This window comes from Aquarana catesbeiana, linkage group LG03, assembly GCF_042186555.1.
Source record: "Aquarana catesbeiana isolate 2022-GZ linkage group LG03, ASM4218655v1, whole genome shotgun sequence".
NCBI classification, from domain to species: domain Eukaryota; kingdom Metazoa; phylum Chordata; class Amphibia; order Anura; family Ranidae; genus Aquarana; species Aquarana catesbeiana.
This window is the reverse complement of record NC_133326.1, coordinates 109178901-109204699: the sequence shown is the minus strand read 5'-3', so window position 1 is coordinate 109204699 and position 25799 is coordinate 109178901. Positions and strand designations below refer to the sequence as shown.

Sequence of the window (25799 nt, the reverse complement as noted above, 5' to 3'; positions counted from 1 at the left end):
CAGAGGTTTTTTAAACAAGTGATCCCCTGCCAGATACGAGGCTCTCCATTGTCAGAATTGACATGTGAGCAACAAGGCAGGAGCCAAATGGCACACAGCTTCTATGGAAAACCAAACTACTATGGGGAGCACCTCCCCAATTGCTACCATTGTGTTCTATTTCCAATAGAGTGTTCCCTCTGTGTACTTGAGCCTGGGTTTCTTCTAGCTGTTCACCTGTGTTACCAGAGTTACCCTGGACTTCACTGAGAGGGATGCTGTTGGCATTCTGAACAGTTTTTTTTATTCTCAGCTAGACTCTCTTAAAATTTTTACCACAAGGATAAATATCTTTATTTTCAGCCATGTGATCATAATTTTCAGATTTCATTAGAAAATAAGGCTACACTATCTTGGCGTGTTAGCTTTGTGAACTGAACCTTATCACAGTAATTGAAGGGAGAGTTCTTGGGCAGAGCCCTGGATAACAGTACAAAGTTGGTGTGTTAGCTTTGTGAACTGAACCTCATCACAGTAATTGAAGGGAGAGTTATGGAGCCCTGGATAACAGTAAAAACCAACAGGGATTTTTATCCTCCCCTACTCTATCCAAATCTAAGTTTGGCGCATTTGCACCAAAGTGGTGCAGGACCCTTTTTTGTCCGCACTGGAATCGGATCGCATGGGTGTTCAGACCCCTGCGATCTGATTCCATAGTTCGCACTGCGTTCACAGAGCGCAGTGTGAACTGCCTGCAATTCTGATGTGGTGCGGGAACCTGCACAGGAATTGCTGTGGTTCTCGCATCGCACGTGTGAACCTAGCCTAAAGGTAGGTTTAAAAACAGTGATAATTCAGGGTCTATATTCTATGGTAATGAAAGCAAAGAAGCCACCACTCCATATGAGTAGATCCAAGTGAAGTTGAATGGGTGGGACTCTTCTCCCGGGTGCACGCCTTCACTCGCCAGCCGTCCGATTTCAATGTGAAAGAAAGTTTCTGCACACCGACATACCGAAAGTCCTTTTTATTGCATGACACACATCACAGGAGCAATAGCCGGTACAGAGGTTAAAAGGTTGACGCGTTTCACACAGTTACATTGTGCTTATTGTGCTTATGTATGTCGGTGTCGGTGTGCAGCCACTTTCTTTTTATATTCTATGGTAGGCAAGCATATGAAAAGCACAAGTTTAATTTACAAACTAAAGATGTGTTTGTTGTGTAGTAATGATTCCAGCTTGCAGCACATTGTTTAGCATACCATATGGTTTCTCACTAAGGCTAAGTTCACATTTGTGTGTTCCAGAAACGCGGTAAAAAAGTGCCCTGCATTCAGTGCGATGCGATTTTTAAAAAGGGTTATGCACTTCTTTTGCTTGTAGGGCAGCCAATTGAAATGCCAAGCAAAATCATGTGTGCCCCATTGCAACAGCATAAGTGTGAATGGATGAATGGAGCCAGGTCTTTTAAATGATCCCAAACCCAAACTGAAAGTATCCTTTTTTTTTAGCTATTCTAAAGTGGTTATTACTTAATAAAATGGCTTCCAAATCAAATAGAAATCAACTCTGGGTGCCATACTTGCATTCTTAGTTGACCTTCCATGCTTCCAGAAATCCTCAAAGCCCAGCAGAATAAATCTGGCCATACATGGGTCAGTTTTTTGTTCAACCAGCTGTTTAAGCAAAAAAGACTGACCTGAATTCCCCATCCACACATTCAAGGAGGATGGAGGAAACCTCCCTGCGGTGTTTTGTATTCTAACAGCGGGGAGACTTCCAGAAAACACAGATCAGCGCTGCAATCTATTGGCAGATCAGTTGAACAGAAGTCCATCGGTAGATCAACTGCTATACAACCACTGTGGCCACACATGGATTAAAATTCAGCCAGTCACTGCTGAAATGGCTGATTTTCAATTAATGTGTGGTTAGATTTAGACATTGTAGTTTCCTGGCTGCAATTCTATCCTGCCTCCTCTGCCCTCTGTGCCTTCCCATCAGTTGATAAACTGGACAGTAGGGATGAGCTGAAAACCCCCCTGTTCGGTTCGCACCAGAACATGCGAACAGGCAAAAAATTTGTTCAAACACACGAACACTGTTAAAGTCTATGGGACACGAACATGAACAATCAAAAGTGCTAATTTTAAAGGCTTATATGCAAGTTATTGTCATAAAAAGTGTTTGGGGACCTGGGTCCTGCCCCAGGGGACATGGATCAATGCAAAAAAGAGTTTTAAAAACGGACGTTTTTGCAGGAGCAGTGATTTTAATAATGCTTAAAGTGAAACAATAAAAGTGTAATATTCATTTAAATTTCGTACCTGGGGGGTGTCTATAGTATGCCTGTAAAGGGGCGCATGTTTCCCGTGTTTAGAACAGTCTGACAGCAAAATTACATTTCAAAAGGAAAAAAAGTCATTTAAAACTACTCGCGGCTATTAATTAATGAATTGCCGGTCTGACAATACACATAAAAGTTCATTGATATAAACGGCATGGGAATTTCCCACAGGGGAACCCCGAACCAAAATTTTTTTAAAAATGACCTGGGGGTCCCCCTAAATTCCATACCAGGCCCTTCAGGTCTAGTATGGATATTAAGGGGAACCCCGGCCAAAAAAAAAAAATGGCGTGGGGGGGACGAGAGAGCGCCCCCCCTCCTGAACCGTACCAGGCCACATGCCCTCAATATTGGGAGGGTGCTTTGGGGTAGCCCCCCAAAACACCTTGTCCCCATGTTGATGGGGACAAGGGCCTCATCCCCACAACCCTTGCCCGGTGGTTGTGGGGGTCTGCAGGCGGGGGGCTTATCGGAATCTGGAAGCCACCTTTAACAAGGGGACCCCCAGATCCTCGCCCTACCCCCTGCTGTGTGACGCTTCTCCTCTTCTGACGGTTCTTAAATAATGGAGGGTGGGGCCACCTGGTGACCCCGCCCCCTCTGACGCACGGGGACTTCCCTGTGGCATTCCCCGTGACGTCAGAGGGGGGCGGACAGGGAAGTCACCATGCGTCAGAGGGGGGCGGGGTCACCGGGTGGCCCTGTCCTCCGTTATTTAAGAACCATCAGAAGAGGAGAAGCGTCACACAGCGGGAGCCTCCCATCCCACCATGCTGGATGCGGAGCGGCCCAGAAGACGAAGGGAAGAAGACGTCGGCGCCGCGGAGGAAGATGCCCGATGAGAACACCGGAGGAAGAACCAGAAGAAGATGGAGGAAGAAACCGAAGGAAGATAGAAGAAGGAAGATAGAAGAAAGAAGATAGAAGAAACATTTAAATAAAGGAATTGTCAAAAACTGTCTCGTCGTTTTTAACATTTTTGACACTTTTTTTGTGAAATGGTAGGGGTACTTTTGTACCCCCTTACCATTTCACACAGGGGGGAGGGCCGGGATCTGGGGGTCCCCTTGTTAAAAGGGGCTTCCAGATTCCGATAAGCCCCCCGCCCGCAGACCCCCACAACCCCCGGGCAAGGGTTGTGGGGATGAGGCCCTTGTCCCCATCAACATGGGGACAAGGTTTTTTGGGGGCTACCCCAAAGCACCCTCCCAATGTTGAGGGCATGTGGCCTGGTACGGTTCAGGAGGGGGGGGGCGCTCTATCGTCCCCCCCTCTTTTCCTGCGGCCTGCCAGGTTGCGTGCTCGGATAAGGGTCTGGTATGGATTTTTGGGGAGACCCAAGCCATTTTTTTTTTAATTTTGGCACGGGTTCCCCTTAAAATCCATACCAGACCTGAAAGGTCATACATATTTCCTGTGTTCATACATCCCCAAATGCATGCAGCCCCAAAATGCCAGTACCGCTTGGTACACCATCAAGCCGCCATGTATTACAGCCTGTTCTAGGTTGCTTGTAGCAGGGTAGACGCCGTACCACCCAAAACAGTTATTTGATGCTGCAGGCCCAACCATCCATGTTGCCTGATTATGCTCGATGATGATGCCCCTTTGAACAAACGCTACTCTTGTTGCCATTAGTTTAGTAAAAATTACAGCAAGAATGCATTATAAAAAGGCAGCATACTATATGCTTTATATGCAGGGCTATTTCTTAAAGTAGAACCAAAAGGCAAACACTTTTTTTTTTCATTTTTGGATAAGTGAGGGTTATAACTTCAAGGTTTTTTTGCCATCTGTGTATCATAGCCAAAGTCCGTGAATCACAAGTTGCCACCAGAACTAGTGGCTCCATTGGAATATTCCTGGTTCTGGTGACAACCCAAAATTATGGGATTTTCTTTCACTTTTGGTCATAATGGTAAACAAGATGATTGCAGGCAGTCCCCAGGTTACAAACAAGGTTTGTTCTTAAGTTGAATTTTTATGTAAGTTGGAACAGGTACATTAAGTGTAACTCCAGGTACAAGTATTTTGGATAGCATAGGGAAGGATTAACGCCCTTGTAATGTTTGTTTTGCAGTCTGTGCCCCTGTTCAGAATATTTCACCTCACTTTCTGTCCCGGGGCCAATTGGATTTTGAAAATTTTGGGTTGTTGTGGAAACAAGGATTGGTGATAAAGCGTCAGTGGAGACATATTTTTCCCAGGATAGCTCTTACAGGTGTGAATTTCCCTTCCTAGGGGTAGATTTCCTCTCACTTCCTGTTGTCTCCCTCCGTTTGTAAGTATTTTGGATGTAAGTTGGATGTACATAACTTGGGGACTGTCTGTAAAAGGGGTACATCTGCCCAACAGGGGGCACAGACAACTATAAACATCTGAAAGATGTTTTATCCCTCTCCATTCTATCCAAAACAAAAAAAAAGTTTTGTCTATATTGCCGCAAAATCATGTACCTGTATGTCAATCTGCTACAAGTGGCTGTACCGTTTTTTTAGACCCAACAGTCAGCTTTCTTCTGATAACAATCGATGCAACTAAGCAGCTGCACGATCGTTATCCCATCGCTTTCCGCCGCTCTGCCCGGGCTCTCCCATTTTGTTTGGGTCTCGGATCGAGAAACCCAGAAGTGACGTCACAACGTCACTTCTGGTTTACTAGAGCCTTAAAGGCGCCAGATTTAAAAAAAATGTCAGTATTCAAAACAGCCAAACTTGGCGTTTTATATGCTTTTAAAATTGCAAAGGAGGGATTTGGGGTCTTATAGACCCCAGATCCCTCCAAAACAATATCTGACGGGTGACTATTGCTGTCACAAGGGAAAAAAGGGACAGTGTAAAAGAATAAATAAAATAAATAAGATTTTTTTTTTTTTAAGCACCCCATCATTCCGTGCTTGTGCGCCAAAGTAAGTTGTCCCCACAAATGTAAACAGATGTGAGCGAGAGCAATAATTCTAGCACAAGACCTTCTCTGTAACTCTAAATGGGTAACTGTTCATTTTTTAAAGCGTCGCCTATGGATTTTTAAATACAATAGTTTGTCGCCATTCCATGAGTGCGCGCAATTTCAAAGCATGACATGTTAGGTATCTATTTACTCAGTGTAACATCATTTTTCACACTATACAAAAAATTGGGCTAACTTTACTGTGTAGTTTTTTTATTTTTTAATTCATTGAAATGTATTTTTCCCCAAAAAATTGCGTTTGAAAGACCGCTGCGCAAATACGGTGTGACATAAAATATTGCAACGACTGCCATTTCTTATTCTCTAGGGTCTCTGCTAAAAAATATATATAAATGTTTTGGGTTTCCAAGTAATTTTCCAGCAAATAATACTGATTTTAACTTGCAAGCAACAAATGTCAGAAATAGGCCTGGTCTTCAAGTGGTTAAAGAGTAGCTGAACTCTGGAAGTTATCCCCCCAAAAAATACAAGCAGAGGGCAAAACGACTAGTTACTACTGTTGCCTATGGTCTCCCTGCAGCTGATCTTGTCCCCATTACTGACTTACCATGCATTGCTCTTTACTGTGTCAGTGTGAGTGAAGGTGGTCATCTTGATAGGGGCAGGGCATTACTTCATTATAGAGCCTCCAGCAGGTAGGACAGTGAGTAGCACAGTGGTGATATCTCTAAATATCACACCAAATCTTACACTAGCCATCAGAAGCAGCACTACATTAGATCTCACACTGCTGATACACAACTATGAGTTTGTAGGCTCAGCTAGGGACTCTCATGTCAGGAGGTGCACCGTTAATTTTCAGGAGAACTTCTAGACAAAGTTTACTACAAATTAACACTTGTGATATTTACGTAACTGTCTATGTTTTCAGTAAAAAAATACACAAACTAATTTCAGTGCACACAAACATTTCAAATTTTGCAAAATGTAAAAGTTGAAAGCGTGTCAAGTAAATAGATTCCAAAGCAGGGGCGGATCCAGAAGGGGGGGGGGGCAACAGGGCAATTGCCCCCCCCCCCCCGAAATAATAGCACACTCTGAGTCTGAATGTAATTGTCTCCTGCTGCTCCGCTGCCGGCCTGAGTCTCTCTCTCACATGTGCCGATCAGCGGCGCCGAGAGAGAGACTTGCGTGTGGTACGTACGGGCGGCTGACACTGAAGGAAGGATAGGTGGGTGGAGCCTCTTCCCTGCACTCGTTGCTAGACGCCAGGCGGCCCTGGCGTTAGCAACGAGTGACGTCAGTCAGGTCAGTCACACTGCAGTGTGTGAGTGAGTCACGGCGTCACGTCGGACTGGGATGGACGAGAAGAGAGGAGGAGGGGCCACCGGGGGGAGCAGCAGCAGCGTGACATGAGAGAGAACTTACTACAGAGGCTGCCTGCGCTACTCTGCATATGAAGAAAACAAGTAAATGCTGTGCCCTGATTGTACCCTATGAGCCCTGAATGTGCCCTGAATTTATCCCATGTGCCCTGATGTACCCCATGTGTCTGATGTGCCCAAAAATGCCCTGATGTGCCCAAATGTGCCCCATGTACCCTGATGTGCTGTACCCTGATGTGTTGTGTTCTGTTGCCCCGATGTGCGCTGTGCCCCGATGTGCTGTGCCCTGGGCCAGTCTGGATAAAGTCCAGGGCCACATTTTTGTCCCAGTCCAGCCCTGGTGTGGTACGTACGGGCGGCGGTGGTCACTCACACTGAAGGAAGGATAGGTGGGTGGAGCCTCTTCCCTGCACTCGTTGCTAGAGGCCAGGCGGCCCTGGCGTTAGCAACGAGTGACGTCAATCAGGTCAGTCACACTGCAGTGAGTGAGTGAGTCACCGTCACGTCGGAGGTCGGACTCGAGTCTCTCAGAGCCGACCGACGTGACAGTGTGACACAGCCTGGACACGACACTAGATGCTCATCATGCTGGAGGAGGCTGGAGACTGGAGTAATAGGCAGGCTGTCTGAGACTTCCGTTCTTCCGCCACCTCTGTTACAGTACATACAGTTAGTGTAGTATAGCGGTCAGTTAGTGTAGTATGGGGGTCAGTTAGTGTAGTATGGGGGTCAGTTAGTGTAGTATGGGGGTCAGTTAGTGTAGTATGGTGGTCAGTTAGTGTAGCATGGTGGTCAGTTAGTGTAGCATGGGGGTCAGTTAGTGTAGCATGGGGGTCAGTTAGTGTAGCATGGGGGTCAGTTAGTGTAGCATGGGGGTCAGTTAGTGTAGCATGGGGGTCAGTTAGTGTATTTTCTGCCAGTGCCCCTCCCGAGACTAGGCTCTGGATCCGCCCCTGTTCCAAAGTACTGAAAAATTGAAATAGTCAACATTGTCCATAGACAAAGCTTAAAAAACCTTTAAGCCCCAGAGTGTTTTAAAGCACGAAACTCGAAAACTCTCAACATCCAAAATTCAATGTATTTCAGTGGTGTCTGTTCACATGAGTGCTCAGGTGCCTGTAGCTTGATGCCTGATGCTCAAAAAGCCACACAAGATACTTTAGCGGCAGAATCAGCCTTTTTGTCCTGTAGTCTTCAATGAGAATGCCTATAAATGCATAAATGGAGTGTCTCCTCCCCCTAGTGCTTTTCATTGGCTAAAACAAAGACACCTGAAGCCTGAATATACCTGTTAACTGGTTGAAATAAGATTCTAAAAGGCTGGTAATAAAAATGCCTGAAACTCATTGTTCACAGGTGTGAATGCAGTCTTACAGCTTGTCAGATTTGAAATAACCATAAATATTAGCCCTGGAATTCTTCCCCTCACTTCAGCTTTCCTGGAAATAAACAATTGTGTAACATATTGGGTATGTATGTACACGTGTCCTGGGGTATGAGTGTTTACGTCAGTGCATGGGGTGTGGGTCCCTTCTTTTTTTTTTTTATTGTATCTTATTCAGCTGAATTTTTTACTATTTAAAGGAGCTGAAATAGTATTTTGCAGTGACAGGTCCTCTTTATTGAGACACTAGGAGTCTATTAGAGCAGAGCATTTCTAGGTTAAAAAAAAAAAAAAAAAGCAAGCAATGGCGGATGTATGTTTGCTGAATCTCCTCTGCTATGCCATCTTGAACTCCTGCTGTCAACACAGCGTTATGCCCTGTACACACGGGCAGACTTTTCGGCAACAAAGGTCCGACAGTCTTTCCGACGGACTTTTGAACGAACGGACTTGCTTACACACGATCACAACAAAGTCCGACGGATTCGTACGTGATGACGTACGACCAGACTAAAATAAGGAAGTTCATAGCCAGTAGCCAATAGTTGGTTGCCGTAGCGTCGGTTTTCGTCCGTCGGACTAGTATACAGACGAGTGGATTTTTCTATAGGAACTGGGTCCAGTGGAGTTTCGATGTAAAGATTTGAAACATGTTCCAAATCTAAAGTCCGTCAGATTTTCGACAGAAACAGTCCGCTGAAGGTCCGATGAAGCCCACACGTGGTCGGATTGTCCGCCGGATTCGGTCCGTCGGACCAGTCCGGTTGAAAAGTCCGCTCGTGTGTACAGGGCATTAGGCTACATTCACACCTGTGCTCAGCGTCTTTGAGCGTTTTTCTGGCCTTGCTTTTTGCGGATTTTTATGAGCGATTTTGTCATGTTTTTATGCGTGACTTGCGTGTATTTATACAGCATTTTTGAGCTTTGCCATTTTGTTTTTTTTAAGCCAATAGAGAAAACTATTACATCATTTGGGTGGGGATTTCAGCTTTTCCATTTGTTTTTATTTCTTTTTTTAATATTATTATTCATATATTTTTTTTTCCATTAGGGTAAGGGGTTAGGTTAAGGAGATGGGGTTAGTGTCATGCCCCGTACACACGGTCGGACATTGATCGGACATTCTGACAACAAAATCCTAGGATTTTTTCCGAAGGATGTTGGCTCAAACTTGTCTTGCCGGAAAATCCGATCATCCGATCCGAAAGTTGTCGGAAAATCCGATCATTCTGAACGCGGTGACGTAAAACACGTACGTCGGGACTATAAACGGGGCAGTAGCCAATAGCTTTCATCTCTTTATTTATTCTGAGCATGCGTGGCACTTTGTGTGTCGGATTTGTGTACACACGATTGGAAATTCTGACAACGGATTTTGTTGTCGGAAAATTTTATAGCCTGTTCTCAAACTTTGTGTGTCAGAAAATCCGATGGAAAAAGTCCGATGGAGCCCACACACGGTCGGAATTTCCGACAACACGCTCCGATTGCACATTTTCCGTCGGAAAATCCGACTGTGTGTACGGGGCATTAGGTGTAGGGGTTAGGGTTATTTGTTTTTTTTTTGTTAGGGTGTTACTAATACTACTACCACTACTACTAATAATAAATGAATACATACGTGTAAAATAAATAAATTCAATAAATGAATACTAAGTAATAATAAATAATTAACCCCTTAGGACAGGTATCCTGTTCCCACTTCCGGGAGTCCGGGCTGCGGCCTGTGACATCACCGCGGGGCTCCCTCCTCCTCTCCCTGTCGCCGGGCCAGTAGGAGAGAGGAGCAGGGCCTCAGGCATGCGCAGTAGGGTTCCCGGCGTGAAACCGTAGGGCTACACTGCCGGGTACCCTTAACAGTAATGTCGGTGGCAGCACCCGACAGCTGATGGAAACATCAGCTGCGGTGCCAACATCGCTGGACTCCAGGACAGGTAAGCATCCTTTTATTAAACCCCAGCAGCTGCAGTACGCGTAGCTGCTGGCTTTTGATTTTTTTGGGGCGGAACAACGCTTTAAGGCAGTTCTGAAGGGAAAAGAGAGTCCAACCCGGTACTAGCAAGGTGTACCCAATAAAGTAGTTGGTGAGTGAAGATATTTATAAAAATGTATATTTAGATATTTGCAACTGAATGGTCCCCATGGAAATAGGAGCCCCCAAATGCGGCCTGGTGGTAGGAGCTCCCGGATGCGGCCTGGTGGTAGCAGCCCTCAAACCCGGTGGTAGAAGCCCCCTAGTACGGCCCGGCAGCAGGAATCTCTGAATACGGCCCAGCGGTAGGAGCCCCTGAATACGGCCTGGCTTTAGGCACTCTCTTGCGCAGCAGCACATACACTGCAAGGTGTGCAGAATACCATCTCTGAACACACAACACATTGAACCTTGAATCAGATGGGCTAAAGCAGCAGAAGACCACACCAGGTGCCACTCCTTTCAGCTAAGAACAGGAAACTGAGACTACAATTCGCACAGGCTCATCAAAATTGGACAAAAGAAGATTGGAAAAATGTTGCCTGGTCTGATGAGTTTCGATTTCAGCTGTGGCATTCAGGTGGTAGGGTCAGAATTTGGCGTAGAAAAACCATGAAATCATGGATCCATCCTGCCTTGTATCAATGGTTCAGGCTGGTGGTGTAATGGTGTGGGGGATATTTGTTTGGCACACTTTGGGCCCCTTAGTACCAATTGAGCATCGTTTAAATGCCACGGCCTGAGTATTGTTGCTGACCATGTCCATCACTTTATAACTACAGTGTACACATCTTCTGATGGCTTCTTCCATCAGGATAATGCACCATGTCACAAAGCTCAAATCCTCTCACCACTGGTTTCTTGAAAATGACAATGAGATCACTGCACTCCAATGGCCTCCAGAGTCACTAGATCTCAATCCAATTGAACACCTTTGGGATGTGGTGGAGCGGGACATTCGCATCATGGATGTGCTGCTGACAAATCTGCAGCAACTGCGTGATGCCATCATGTCAATATAGACCAAAATCTCTGAGGAATGTTTCCAACACCTTGTTGAATCTATGCCATGAAGAATTAAAGGCAGTTTTGAAGGGAAAAAGGGGGTCCAACCGGATACTAGCAAGGTGTACATAATAATAAAGTGGCGGGTGAGTGAAGATATTTATAGAAATGTGTATTTAGAGATTCGCAACTGAATGGACCCCATGGAAATACGAGTTCCTGGATGTGGCCTGGTGGTAGAAGCCCCAAAATGGGGCCCAGGGGTAACAGCCCCCAAATGTGTCCTGACGGTAGATGCCCCCGAGTGTGATCCGGTGGTAGTGCCCCCCCAAATGTGGCCCGGTGGTAGATCCCCCCGAGTGCGGCCCAGTGATAGGCACCCCCCCTGTGGTCCAGCGATAGGGGCTTCCGAGTACAAGCCCGGCGGCAGCGGCGCCCAAATGCGGCCCGGCAGTGGAGGCTCCCAAATGTGGCGGCCCCAAAATGCGGCCCAGCAGTAGCGGCCCCCAAAATGCAGCCTGGCAGTAGCAGGCCCCAAATGTGGCCCGGCGCTAGGTGCTCCCGAGTGCGGCCCAGTGATAGGGGCTTCCGAGTGCAAGCCCGGTGGTAGCGGCCCCCAAAATGTGGCCCAGCGGCAGCAGCCCCCAAATGCAGCCCGGAGGTGGAGGCTCCCAAATGTGGCCCGGAGGTGGCGGCCCCAAAATGCGGCCCGGCGGTAGCGGGCCCCAAATATGGCCCAGCGGTGGAGGCTCTCAAACGCAGCCTGGCAGTAGCGGCCCTCAAATGCGGCCTGACGGTGGAGGCTCCCAGATGCAGTCTGGCGGTAGCGGTCCCCAAAATGCGGCCCGGTGGTGGATGATCTCAAATGCGGCCCCCAAAATGCACCCTTGCGGTAGCGGGCCCCAAGTGCGGCCCGGCGGTGGAGGCTCCCAAATGAGGTCCCAAAATGCGGCCCGGCGGTAGCGGCCCCCAAATGTGGCCCGACAGTAGTTGCCCCCAAATGCAGCCCAGGGGTGGAGGCTCCCAAATGCGGCCCGGCGGTGGAGGCTCCCAAAATGCACCCTGGTGATAGCGGGCCCCAAATGTGGCCCGGCATTGGAGGCTCCCAAAATGCGGCCCGGCGGTGGTGGCTCCCAAATGCGGCCCGCCGGTAGCAGCCCCAAATGTGGCCCAGCGGTGGAGGCTCCCAAAATGCGGCCCAGCGGTGGAGGCTTTCAAATGCGGCCTGGCGATAGAGGCCCCCAAAATGCATACTGGTGGTAGCGGGCCCCAAATGCGGCCCGGCGGTGGAGGCTCCCAAATGAGGTCCCAAAATGCGGCCCGGCGGTAGCGGCCCCCAAATGCGGCCCGACAGTAGTTGCCCCCAAATGCAGCCCAGCGGTGGAGGCTCCCAAATGCGGCCCGGCGGTGGAGGCTTCCAAAATGCACCCTGGTGATAGCGGGCCCCAAATGTGGCCCGGCATTGGAGGCTCCCAAAATGCGGCCCGGCGGTAGCGGCCCGGCGGTGGTGGCTCCCAAATGCGGCCCGCCGGTAGCAGCCCCAAATGTGGCCCAGCGGTGGAGGCTCCCAAAATGCGGCCCAGCGGTGGAGGCTTTCAAATGCGGCCTGACGATAGAGGCCCCCAAAATGCATCCTGGTGGTAGCGGGCCCCAAATGCGGCCCGCCGATAGCAGCCCCAAATGTGGCCCAGTAGTGGAGGCTCCCAAAATACGGCCTGGAGGTAGCGGCCCGGCGGTGGAGGCTTTCAAATGCGGCCTGGTGGTGGCGGCCCCCAAACTGCACCCAGGTGGTAGTGGCCCCAAAATGCGGCCCGGCAGTGGAGGTTCTCAAATGCGGCCTGGCGGTGGCGCCCCCCAAAATGCACCCTGGTGGTAGTGGGCCCCAAATGTGGCCCAGCGGTGGAGGCTCCCAAAATGCGCCCCCCAAAATGCAGCATGGTGGCAGTGGGCTCCAAATGCTGCCCAGCGGTGGAGGCTCCCACATGTGGTCTGGCAGTGGGCGCCCCCCAGCGTGGTCCGGTGGTAGTGGCAGAACATACTCGGCAAATGGTAAGTTTTGGGATAATTGTAGTTCTGCTCCTGAGAAGTGCGGGAAGGTGTCGGTGTCACTCACCTCATCTTACATAGATATTTATAGAAATGTGTTTTAAGAGATTTGCAACTGAATGTTCTCCTCCACATAACCAGCTTCTCTGGATTTGGATAAATGCAAATGTGTAAAGACAACAGAGAGTGCGGAGCTCCGGGCACAGGCAGGGAAAGTGAGCGCCGAGCTCCCCGCCTCCATCCATCCATCTCCCCATAGACCGGCTCCCTTCTCAGCCTGACTTCCTCATGACTCCCAGATGTTTCCTCCCCTCCCCCACTCCTCCCTCCCCCCTCACCAGGCTGCGCTTCCTCCGCTCTCCGCTCACTTCTATCACAAGGCTACACGGAGCGGAGATCTCCTCCGACACTGACAGCGGGGAGCCCGGCACCGAGCATGACCCCGGAGGAGGACCGCCGCCTACTACTGGGTGAGAGCAACCAACACCCGGACTACACACAGGAGTGTGCGGAGGAGTACAGAGGACTGTGCAGAGAGGAGTATAGAGGACTGTACAGAGAGAGGAGTACAGAGGACTGTACAGGGAGAGGAGTATAGAGGACTGTACAGGGAGAGGAGTATAGAGGACTGTACAGAGAGGAGTACAGAGGACTGTGCAGAGAGGAGTATAGAGGACTGTACAGAGAGGAGTACAGAGGACTGTACAGAGAGGAGTACAGAGGACTGTGCAGAGAGGAGTATAGAGGACTGTACAGAGAGGAGTACAGAGGACTGTACAGAGAGGAGTACAGAGGACTGTACAGAGAGAGGAGTATAGAGGACTGTACAGAGAGAGGAGTATAGAGGACTGTGCAGAGAGGAGTATAGAGGACTGTGCAGAGAGGAGTATAGAGGACTGTGCAGAGAGGAGTATAGAGGACTGTACAGAGAGAGGAGTATAGAGGACTGTACAGGGAGAGGAGTATAGAGGACTGTACAGGGAGAGGAGTATAGAGGACTGTACAGAGAGGAGTATAGAGGACTGTACAGAGAGGAGTATAGAGGACTGTACAGAGAGGAGTACAGAGGACTGTACAGAGAGAGGAGTATAGAGGACTGTACAGAGAGAGGAGTATAGAGGACTGTGCAGAGAGGAGTATAGAGGACTGTGCAGAGAGGAGTATAGAGGACTGTGCAGAGAGGAGTATAGAGGACTGTGCAGAGAGGAGTATAGAGGACTGTGCAGAGAGGAGTATAGAGGACTGTGCAGAGAGGAGTATAGAGGACTGTGCAGAGAGGAGTATAGAGGACTGTGCAGAGAGGAGTATAGAGGACTGTGCAGAGAGGAGTATAGAGGACTGTACAGAGAGGAGTATAGAGGACTGTACAGAGAGGAGTATAGAGGACTGTACAGAGAGAGGAGTACAGAGGACTGTACAGAGAGGAGTATAGAGGACTGTACAGAGAGGAGTATAGAGGACTGTACAGGGAGAGGAGTATAGAGGACTGTACAGAGAGAGGAGTACAGAGGACTGTACAGAGAGGAGTACAGAGGACTGTACAGAGAGGAGTACAGAGGACTGTACAGAGAGGAGTATAGAGGACTGTACAGGGAGAGGAGTATAGAGGACTGTACAGGGAGAGGAGTATAGAGGACTGTACAGAGAGAGGAGTACAGAGGACTGTGCAGAGAGGAGTATAGAGGACTGTACAGAGAGGAGTATAGAGGACTGTACAGAGAGGAGTATAGAGGACTGTACAGAGAGGAGTATAGAGGACTGTACAGAGAGGAGTATAGAGGACTGTACAGAGAGGAGTATAGAGGACTGTACAGAGAGGAGTATAGAGGACTGTACAGAGAGGAGTATAGAGGACTGTACAGAGAGGAGTACAGAGGACTGTACAGAGAGGAGTATAGAGGACTGTACAGGGAGAGGAGTATAGAGGACTGTACAGAGAGAGGAGTACAGAGGACTGTACAGAGAGGAGTATAGAGGACTATACAGAGAGGAGTATAGAGGACTGTACAGGGAGAGGAGTATAGAGGACTGTGCAGAGAGAGGAGTACAGAGGACTGTACAGAGAGGAGTACAGAGGACTGTACAGAGAGGAGTACAGAGGACTGTACAGAGAGGAGTACAGAGGACTGTACAGAGAGAGGAGTATAGAGGACTGTACAGGGAGAGGAGTATAGAGGACTGTACAGGGAGAGGAGTATAGAGGACTGTACAGGGAGAGGAGTATAGAGGACTGTACAGGGAGAGGAGTATAGAGGACTGTACAGGGAGAGGAGTATAGAGGACTGTACAGGGAGAGGAGTATAGAGGACTGTACAGGGAGAGGAGTATAGAGGACTGTACAGGGAGAGGAGTATAGAGGACTGTACAGGGAGAGGAGTATAGAGGACTGTACAGGGAGAGGAGTATAGAGGACTGTACAGGGAGAGGAGTATGGGGGGACGTATAGGACCGTACAGGGAGAGGAGTATGGGGGACGTATAGGACCGTACAGGGAGAGGAGTATGGGGGACGTATAGGACCGTACAGGGAGAGGAGTATGGGGGACGTATAGGACCGTACAGGGAGAGGAGTATGGGGGGACGTATAGGACCGTACAGGGAGAGGAGTATGGGGGGACGTATAGGACCGTACAGGGAGAGGAGTATGGGGGGACGTATAGGACCGTACAGGGAGAGGAGTATGGGGGGACGTATAGGTCCGTACAGGGAGAGGAGTATGGGGGGACGTATAGGTCCGTACAAGGAGAGGAGTATGGGGGACGTATAGGACCGTACAGGGAGAGGAGTATGGGGGACGTATAGGACCGAACAGGGAGAGGATATAGACCGTACAGGGAGAGGAGTATGGGGGACGTATAGGACCGTACAAGGAGAGGAGTATGGGGGACGTATAGGACCGAACAGGGAGAGGATATAGACCGTACAGGGAGAGGAGTATGGGGGATGTATAGGTCCGTACAAGGAGAGGAGTATGGGGGACGTATAGGACCGTACAGGGAGAGGAGTATGGGGGACGTATAGGACCGAACAGGGAGAGGATATAGACCGTACAGGGAGAGGATAATGGGGGACGTATAGGACCGTACAGGGAGAGGAGTATGGGGGACGTATAGGACCGTACAGGGAGAGGAGTATGGGGGACGTATAGGACCGTACAGGGAGAGGAGTATGGGGGACGTATAGGACCGTACAGGGAGAGGAGTATGGGGGACGTATAGGACCGTACAGGGAGAGGAGTATGGGGGACGTATAGGACCGTACAGGGAGAGGAGTATGGGGGGACGTATAGGACCGTACAGGGAGAGGAGTATGGGGGGACGTATAGGACTGTACAGGACTCCTGTGTTCCCCTCAGTACTGTTGGTCACACATGGGACATACATGACATGTAGGACTCCTCGGTGTCACACATGGGGGGTTCTTAGTTTAGCTCTGGAGACATCCACTTCCTCTGTACAGAAGTCCTGGGGGCCGTGTGTCCTGGTTTGCAGTGACAGTCCTAGTTTCCTGTCCCTGATAAATCTCAGGATATTCTCTGTGGAATACATTTCTCCTTCCCCATTGCTGGGTTATCGGATGGAGATGTTTACAACGTATCCAATTTTATAATGTGAGGGAGTGTGTGGTGTAATGTGATTGGTCTGTAGGGTAAGGGGAAGTTCTATCACAGCGATGTCTCCGTCATATACTCCTATATATAGAGCAATGTACATATTATATACATCAATATATAGATTATAGATCACAGCAATGTACCCATCAGTGTATACATTGTATACTATAGCAATACATGTATTATATATAACAATGTATCCATCATGTAGATCAATGCATATACTGTAGCACAGCAACCTGTGTCTATCGTGTGTGTATGTATGTGTGTATATATGTATGTGTATATTATAAATATATATAATATAATTTTTTTTCTCATATACCACAGCAATATGTCTATCCTAAATTATATATTAATGTATATATCATATGCCTCGGTGATATCTATCTATCATATAGCACAGCAAAGTATCTGGAGCCGATGATGAAATGTCGGTAGCTCTGAACGCTGACGGAACGTTCTTCTTCCTTCCCTGGTGTTCCTGTTTTGTATTGTTTTATTCATAGTTGCTCAGCTGTCCCTGAATCTGAGGGACTCTCGATGGTGGTTTGGAGGGATGGTCCCTAGGAGGGTTCCTGTGTATACGGATCCCCCTGTGCCATAACAGGATCAGATTTTGTTTCATTTTCCTTGTGTTGGGTTCATGTATTGGTTTTGTATGTGGAAAGATCGATTACATTTGAATGCTTCAGGATTGTGTTATAGATAGATTGGTCCTCACAGACACTAGTTAAAAGCTTAGACCAGTGGTAGCCAAATTAATTGTTATAGTGCAGCCCTTGTCATCAGCAAAGACCAACTCCATATTATTCAATGTAAGTAATGCTACAGACAGCTGTCAGAGACTGCAGGCGTGCAACCGGTGCTGGCCAGGCGCCCCGGAGGCGTGCAACCGGTGCTGGCCAGGCGCCCCGGAGGCGTGCAACCGGTGCTGGCCAGGCGCCCCGGAGGCGTGCAACCGGTGCTGGCCAGGCGCCCCGGAGGCGTGCAACCGGTGCTGGGCAGGCGGCGTGCAACCGGTGCTGGGCAGGCGGCGTGCAACCGGTGCTGGGCAGGCGGCGTGCAACCGGTGCTGGGCAGGCGGCGTGCAACCGGTGCTGGGCAGGCGGCGTGCAACCGGTGCTAGGCAGGCGTGCAACCGGTGCTGGGCAGGCGTGCAACCGGTGCTGGGCAGGCGTGCAACCGGTGCTGGCCAGGCGTGCAACCGGTGCTGGCCAGGCGTGCAACCGGTGCTGGCCAGGCGCCGCGCAGGCGTGCAACCGGTGCTGGCCAGGCGCCGCGCAGGCGTGCAACCGGTGCTGGCCAGGCGCCGCGCAGGCGTGCAACCGGTGCTGGCCAGGCGCCGCGCAGGCGTGCAACCGGTGCTGGCCAGGCGCCGCGCAGGCGTGCAACCGGTGCTGGCCAGGCGCCGCGCAGGCGTGCAACCGGTGCTGGCCAGGCGCCCCGCAGGCGTGCAACCGGTGCTGGGCAGAGACCATGCATGACAAAATATGTATTTAGGAATTGTTGGAGACTGAGGACCCATTACATAAGCTTGCTGTTACAGCCCCTTTACAAATCTATGCTCCCGTGTTTTTGCCACCTGCAGCTCCCTCAAAAATTGTGCCGCTTTTGACGTTCCACCCAGCAATACACATTATAAAAAGCTAAAAAGTGATAGCACAGAGAAAGTAAGATAATATGAAAAAACTAAACTAAACCATTTTTATTCGGTAAATCAGCTTGTTGTGTGAGGGAATGAAAAATCGGTTGCAGTCAGCTGTCCGGGTGCTGATTTTGCTGGTGCTGGAATGTGCCAGGCAGTGGTTGGTTATGATTTAGAAGATATATTTTCCCCTCAACCACATAGCTGTATTCCATATCTCATTTAGATGTATTACATGTGACCTTAGGACACACTGCTCTGCCTTCTTGTGCAAGCTCTGTGATCTCCCCAGCAGATGAAAATATAATCGATTGCCATAGGGGAAGATCTTGGGCAAGTGCTTGTTTGTTTTTGTTTTTTTTCATTATTGGTACAAGGCCACTTTCAGGTATTGCTGTAGCCACTGGCATTTTATGCACATTTGCAAATATACCGGGCATTTTATACTTGTTTTGCATGTGTGTGTATAAGCGGTTCATGATCTCTTGTGCATTTCATTAGTTATGCTTATTTGTTTATGTAGTTTATAGTCCAAACAGTTCTTATTATCTAGGCAAAGCACTTGGGTGTGTTGGTAATATTTAAAGCACTATTAAACCCAAAAAGAAAAATGTAATCAATTGCAGTTTACCAAACCTTAGATGTGGTGGCTGCAATTGTTTTCTTTTTTTTTAGGCTTTTTTTTTTTTCCTGCCAGTGACACACTTCTTGTCTTATGCCAGCTATACATGGACCAAAATTCAACCGGTTCAACAGGAGCCAAATGAGAATTTATGTATGGGCTGGCTGGTTGTACAGAAGTCGATTGATAGACCAGCCTGTCGTTTTTATTACAGAACAGTCAGTGCCATTGGCTATAGCCGCACAGTTGATTATTTTTTTTTTTCTTAAAGTCAAATTTAATTATTTTTTTTTTAAATTTTGCTTTTAACCACTTCGCGCCTGTGCTATAGCCGAAAGACGGCTACAGTGCGGATGCTAATTGCCGGGAGGGCGTCCCTGGACGTCCTTCTGTTTACTTCCACGATGCACGCTCCCACGGGCGCGCATCGGGGAAGTTCTGTGCTGGCCGTGTCCCTTGGACACAGCCAGTCACAGATCGCTGTAAACGGCCAATCACAGTGGCCGTTTACAGCGCAATCAGCGGTGCCAATGAGAGATGATCTCATATGTAAACATATGAGATCATCTCTCGCCGGCTCTCCCTCCTCACACAGAGACAGCGTGTGAGGAGGGAGAGCTAACCGCTGCAGCGTGAGGAAAAAAAAAGTGACGTCAGTGCCATCTGTCCCCACTGCCATCTGTCCCCACTGCCATCTGTCCCCACTGCCATCTGTCATTAGTGCCATCTGTCATTAGTGCCATCTGTCATCAGTGCCACCTGCCATCTGTTATCAGTGCCTTCTGTCATCAGTGCCATGTATTAGTGCCACGTGTCATCAGTGCTACGTATTAGTGCCATCTGCCATCAGTGTCACGTGCCATCTGTTATCAGGGCCTTCTGTCATCCGTGCCAGGTATTAGTGCCACATGTCATCAGCGCCACGTGTCATCAGTGCCACATATTAGTGCCATCTGTCATCAGTGTCACATGTCATCAGTGCCACGCATTAGTGCCATCTGTCATCAGTGCCACGTATTAGTGCCATCTGTCATCAGTGTCAGTGCCACGTCAGTGTCACGTGTCATTGTCCTGGTGCTCCAGAGCCTTCAAAAATGTAATAGGTAGTCAACAAGTTAGATGTGTAATTTATGCTCCTAGAACACCTGATGGTGCTCCCTGCATGTTGGGACTCTCTATCTGGCCAGGCTGTGAAAAATTCCCACACATGTGGTATCTTAGTACTCAGGAGGAGTAGCAGAATGTATTTTGGGGTGTAATTTGTGGTATACACATGCCATATGAGAGAAATAACCTATTACAATGACAATTTTGTGGTGAAAAAAAAATCTTAATTTTGCAAAGAATTGTGGGAAAAAATGACAACATCCAGAAGCTCACCATGCATCTTACTAAATACCTTGTAATGTCTACTTTAAAAAAAAGGGGTCATTTGGGGGGTATTTGAACTTTCCTGACTTGTTCGGGTCGCAAGAAATGAGATGGGCCGCCAGTACATCAGATGTGATACATTTTTTATGATTTGCACCATAGCTTGTAGACTCTCTAACTTTCACACGGACCAAATAATATCCACTAATTTGGGTTGTTTTTACCAAAGAGATGTAGCAGTATAAATTGTGGCCAAAATTTATGAAGAAAAATTAATAATTTGCAAAATTTTATCACAGAAACTAAGAAAAATGCTTTTTTTTTTTTTTTTTCAAAACGTTCGGTATTTTTTCTTTTATAGCGCAAAAAATAAAAACCCCAGAGGTGATCAAATACCACCAAAAGAAAGCTCTATTTGTATGAAAAAAAGGACAAAAAATTCATTTGGGTAGAGTGTTGCATGACTGAGAAATTGTCATTCAAAGTGTGAGAGGGCTGAAAGCTGAAAATTGGTCTGGGCAGGAGGGGGGTTTAGGTGCCCAGTAGGCAAGTGGTTAAAGATAAATGAGAGATCTGGGGTCACAATTTTAAAGCATGACATGTTGGGTATCTAAGTACTCCATGTAACAGCTTTCACAAAATTTGTTCTAACTTTTATATATTTTTTTAAAATTAATTAAAGTGTATTTTTTCCAAAAAAATAGTGTTTTGAAAGAAATTTGGGGGTTCTAAGTTAATTTTCCTGCAAAAAATACAGATTTGTACTTGTAAACAACAAATGTCAGAAAAAGGCCTGGTCTTAAAGTGGTAAAAAAGAAAAGCTTACAGTCACTTAATGTGTTTGTATAAAGGTTTTTAGAAATTGTCTACTTCTCCCAAACAAAAGATTTGCAAAAAATGTATATATTCACTAGAGCTGCACAGCTAATCGTCAAGAATCGTTATCGTGATTAATCATCAAGAATCATTAGGCCCCTTTCAAACTGGGGCGGTTTGCAGGCGTTATTGCGCTAAAAATACCGCCTGCAAACCGCCCCTAAACAGCCTCCGCTGTTTGTTCAGTGTGAAAGCCCAAGGGCTTTCACACTGAAGCGGTGCGCTGGCAGGACGGTAAAAAAAGTCCTCCGAGCCGCATCTTTGGAGCGGTGAAGGAGCTGTGTGTTCACCGCTCCTAAACCGCTCCTGCCCATTGAAATCAATGGGACAGCGCGGCAATACCGCGGCTATAGCCGCGCTGTACGAGCGGTTTTAACCCTTTTTCGGCCGCCAGCGGGGGTTAAAACTGCACCGCTAGCGGCCGAATACAGCCGCAAAAACGACAGTAAAACAGCGCTAAAAATAGCGCTGTTTTACCGCCGACGCCCCCACCTCCCCAGTGTGAAAGGGGCCTTATCGTGATCTTGACTGAAGTGTTTCACAATTTTTTCTATGCAAAGAATTCTCTCTGCTCTTCTGAAGCCACAGCCCTCAAAAGAAAGGAAGAGAAAAACTGGGCAAAACTGGGCAGTCTGCCAAGAAACAAAACATTCTTTATCAGTTGAACTTAAGTATAAACATTGTAACAATTTGTCAATGGAATAGACTTCCTGTGTAAGTGAAAAAAGTTTAACCACTTAAACACTAAACCTTTTTCTGACATTTGTTGGTTTCAAGTTAAAATAATTTTTTTTTTGCTAGAAAATTACCCCAAACATATATATACAGTGGCTTGCGAAAGTATTCGGCCCCCTTGAACTTTTCAACCTTTTGCCACATTTCAGGCTTCAAACATAAAGATATAAAATTTTTATTTTTTGTGAAGAATCACCAACAAGTGGGACACAATTGTGAAGTGGAACGAAATCTTTTGGATTTTTGAAACTTTTTTAACTAATAAAAAAATGAAAAGTGAGGCATGCAAAATTATTCGGCCCCCTTGCGTTAATACTTTGTAGAGCCACCTTTTGCTGCGATTACAGCTGCAAGTCGCTTGGGGTATGTCTCTATCAGTTTTGCACATCGAGAGACTGAAATTCTTGCCCATTCTTCCTTGCAAAACAGCTCGAGCTCAGTGAGGTTGGATGGAGAGTGTTTGTGAACAGCAGTTTTCAGCTCTTTCCACAGATTCTCGATTGGATTCAGGTCTGGACTTTGACTTGGCCATTCTAACACCTGGATACGTTTATTTGTGAACCATTGCTTTGTAGATTTTGCTGTATGTTTGGGATCATGGTCTTGTTGGAAGATAAATCTCCGTCCCAGTTTCAGGTCTTTTACAGACTCCAACAGGTTTTCATCCAGAATGGTCCTGTATTTTGCTGCATCCATCTTCCCCTCAATTTTAACCATCTTCCCTGTCCCTGCTGAAGAAAAGCAGGCCCAAACCATGATGCTGCCACCACCATGTTTGACAGTGGGGATGGTGTTTTGAGTGTGATGAGCTGTGTTGCTTTTACGCCAAACATATCGTTTTGCATTGTGGCCAAAAAGTTCGATTTTGGTTTCATCGGACCAGAGCACCTTCTTCCACATGTTTGGTGTGTCTCCCAGGTGGCTTGTGGCAAACTTTAGACGAGACTTTTTATGGATATCTTTGAGAAATGGCTTTCTTCTTGCCACTCTTCCATAAAGGGCAGATTTGTGCAGTGTACGACTGATTGTTGTCCTATGGACAGACTCTCCCACCTCAGCTGTAGTTCTCTGCAGTTCATCCAGAGTGATCATGGGCCTCTTGGCTGCATCTCTGATCAGTCTTCTCCTTGTCTGAGCTGAAAGTTTAGAGGGACAGCCAGGTCTTGGTAGATTTGCAGTGGTCTGATACTCCTTCCATTTCAAAATGATCGCTTGCACAGTGCTCCTTGGGATGTTTAAAGCTTGGGAAATCTTTTTGTATCCAAATCCGGCTTTAAACTTCTCCACAACAGTATTACGGACCTGCCTGGTGTGTTCCTTGGTCTTCATGATGCTCTCTGCGCTTTCAACAGAACCCTGAGACTATCACAGAGCAGGTGCATTTATACAGAGACTTGATTACACACAGGTGGATTCTATTTATCACCATCAGTCATTTAGGACAACATTGGATCATTCAGAGATCCTCGCTGAACTTCTGGAGTGAGTTTGCTGCACTGAAAGTAAAGGGGCCGAATAATTTTGCACGCACCACTTTTCAGTTTTTTAATTGCTAAAAAAGTTTAAAATATCCAATAGATTTCGTTCCACTTCACAATTGTGTCCCACTTGTTGGTGATTCTTCACAAAAAATTAAAATTTTATATCTTTATGTTTGAAGCCTGAAATGTGGCAAAAGGTTGAAAAGTTCAAGGGGGCCGAATACTTTCGCAAGCCACTGTATATATATTTTTTGTAAACACCCTAGAGAATAAAATGGTGGTTGTTGCAATATTTTATGCCACACTGTGTTTGCCCAGCCGTCTTTCAAATGCAATTTGTTTGGAAAAAATTACTTTAATGAATTTAAAAAAAAAAAAATCTAACCAGTAAAGTTAGCCCATTTTTTTTTTTTTTTTGTATAATGTGAAAGATTTTACGTCACGAGAATCGTGATCTTTTTATTCTAAGCAAAAAAATCGTGATTCTCATTTTGGCCAGAATCGTGCAGCTCTAATATCCACTATAAATTTTACTAAATATGCTTTGCGGTTTCAAGACTGCTATATATACATTAGCACGGAACCAAGTGCTTGTGTGAGTTTTGTGTGGCATATTACAGTCCAAAGCTGCCTCCCATGCTGGTTACTGCAATCATTTTTTCAAGCCGGCCATAGATGGGATTCGAACCATGTATGGTCAGGCTCAATAGACCGATCAACCAGGGTACAACTAGCCTGTTAGATTTTACATGCAATTATTGCTAGCAGTAATCACTGTGTATTGTCCTGGCAGGAACAGCTCCCTGTGGCTGGAGAACATAATGCCTGCAAGGGAATCAAGAGGAATCGCTCTATGGCCAGCTTTATTTGAACCAAAATTATTTGAATTGGGAAATCAGGTGTAGCAAAGTACAGTTATGGCCTACCAGAGAATAGACTTTCAATTTCCTGATTTTTTTCTGACTTACAGTATAAAACTGATTTAATGTGTTACTAAACCCAGGACCCTGCATTCACAATATCTGGTCCCTGCATTCACTATATCCCACAACAATGCAATAGTTTTAGTAAATCTAAACTGATAAAAACCTTTTCTCTTAAGCAGTATATAGCAGTCTTGTGACTTTTATCAGTGTCTGGTTAAAGCTTGTAGGAGGAGTTTTCATTCTACTCTAGAGCTGCATGATTCTGGCTAAAATGAGAACCACGATTTTTTTGCTTAAGGCTGGGTTCACACTGGTGCGACACGACAGCCGTCCTACTTTGGATCCGACTTTGCCCTGCGACATGAAGCCGGCATGTGTCCGACTTTCAATGAACGGGGATCCGACTTGGATCCCCGCCAATGCCGGCACTGTGTTTGGTATGAATCTTTAGGGGGGAACTCCGCGCCAAATTTTAAATAAAAAACCGGCATGGGTTCCCCCTCCAGAGGCATACCAGGCCCTTGGGTCTGGTATGGACCTTGAGGGGAACCCCCTACGCCGAAAAAACGGCGTGGGGGGTCGCCCCCAATCCATACCAGACCCTTATCCGAGCACGCAGCCCGGCCGGACAGGAATGGGGGTGGGGACGAGCGAGCGCCGCCCCCCCCCTCCTGAACCGTACCAGGCCGCATGCCCTCAACATGGGGGGTGGTGCCTTGGGGGAGGGGGGCGCGCTGCGGCCCCCCCACCCCAAAGCACCTTGTCCCCATGTCGATGAGGACAAGGGCCTCTTCCCGACAACCCTGGCCGTTGGTTGTCGGGGTCTGCGGGCGGGGGGCTTATCGGAATCCGGGAGCCCCCTTTAATAAGGGAGCCCCCAGATCCCGGCCCCCCACCCTATGTGAATGAGTATGGGGTACAGCGTACCCCTACCCATTCACCTAGGAAAAAAGTGTCAATTTAAAAAAAAACACTACACAGATTTTTAAAGCATTTTATTAGACAGCTCCGGGGGTCTTCTTCCGACTTCGGGGGTCTCTCCGGTTCTTCTCCACGCTCTCCGGATCTTCTGCCGGGCTCCTCCGCTCTCTTCTGCTCTTTTGCCGCTCTTTTGCTAAAGCGGAGGAGCCCGGTCTTCAATCTTCTGCCTTCTGCCTTCTGCCTTCTGCCTTCTGCCTTCTGCCTTCTGCCCTCTTCTCCTGATGTTGACACGACGCTCTCTGGGGCTAGAATGCTCTCTGTGCGCTCTGCTCTGACTTATATAGGCGGTGACCCCGCCCCCTTATGCCGTCACAGTCCCTGGGCATGCTGGGACTGTGACGTTTTAGGGGGCGTGGTCATCACCCGATGACCACGCCCCCTAAAACGTCACAGTCCCAGCATGCCCAGGGACTGTGACGGCATAAGGGGGCGGGGTCACCGCCTATATAAGTCAGAGCAGAGCGCACAGAGAGCATTCTAGCCCCAGAGAGCGTCGTGTCAACATCAGGAGAAGAGG

The 25799-nt window shown here is 47.7% G+C and overlaps 1 protein-coding gene across 4 annotated transcripts in view; it reads left to right on the top strand.

Annotated features, from left to right (window-relative positions):
* Positions 1 to 25799, top strand: part of LG03H15orf39 (linkage group 03 C15orf39 homolog) — a 90891-nt gene that overhangs the window by 33308 nt on the left and 31784 nt on the right. For 2 of the 4 annotated variants that reach the window (XM_073618933.1, XM_073618934.1), the window contains exon 1: positions 13355 to 13500. The exons of 1 other annotated variant lie outside the window; for it this stretch is intronic. The gene's annotated coding sequence lies outside the window, so the exon portion shown is untranslated. Of the gene's footprint in view, positions 1 to 13353; positions 13501 to 25799 lie in introns of those variants that run through there. One more of the 4 variants, XM_073618937.1, reaches the window with a different exon arrangement.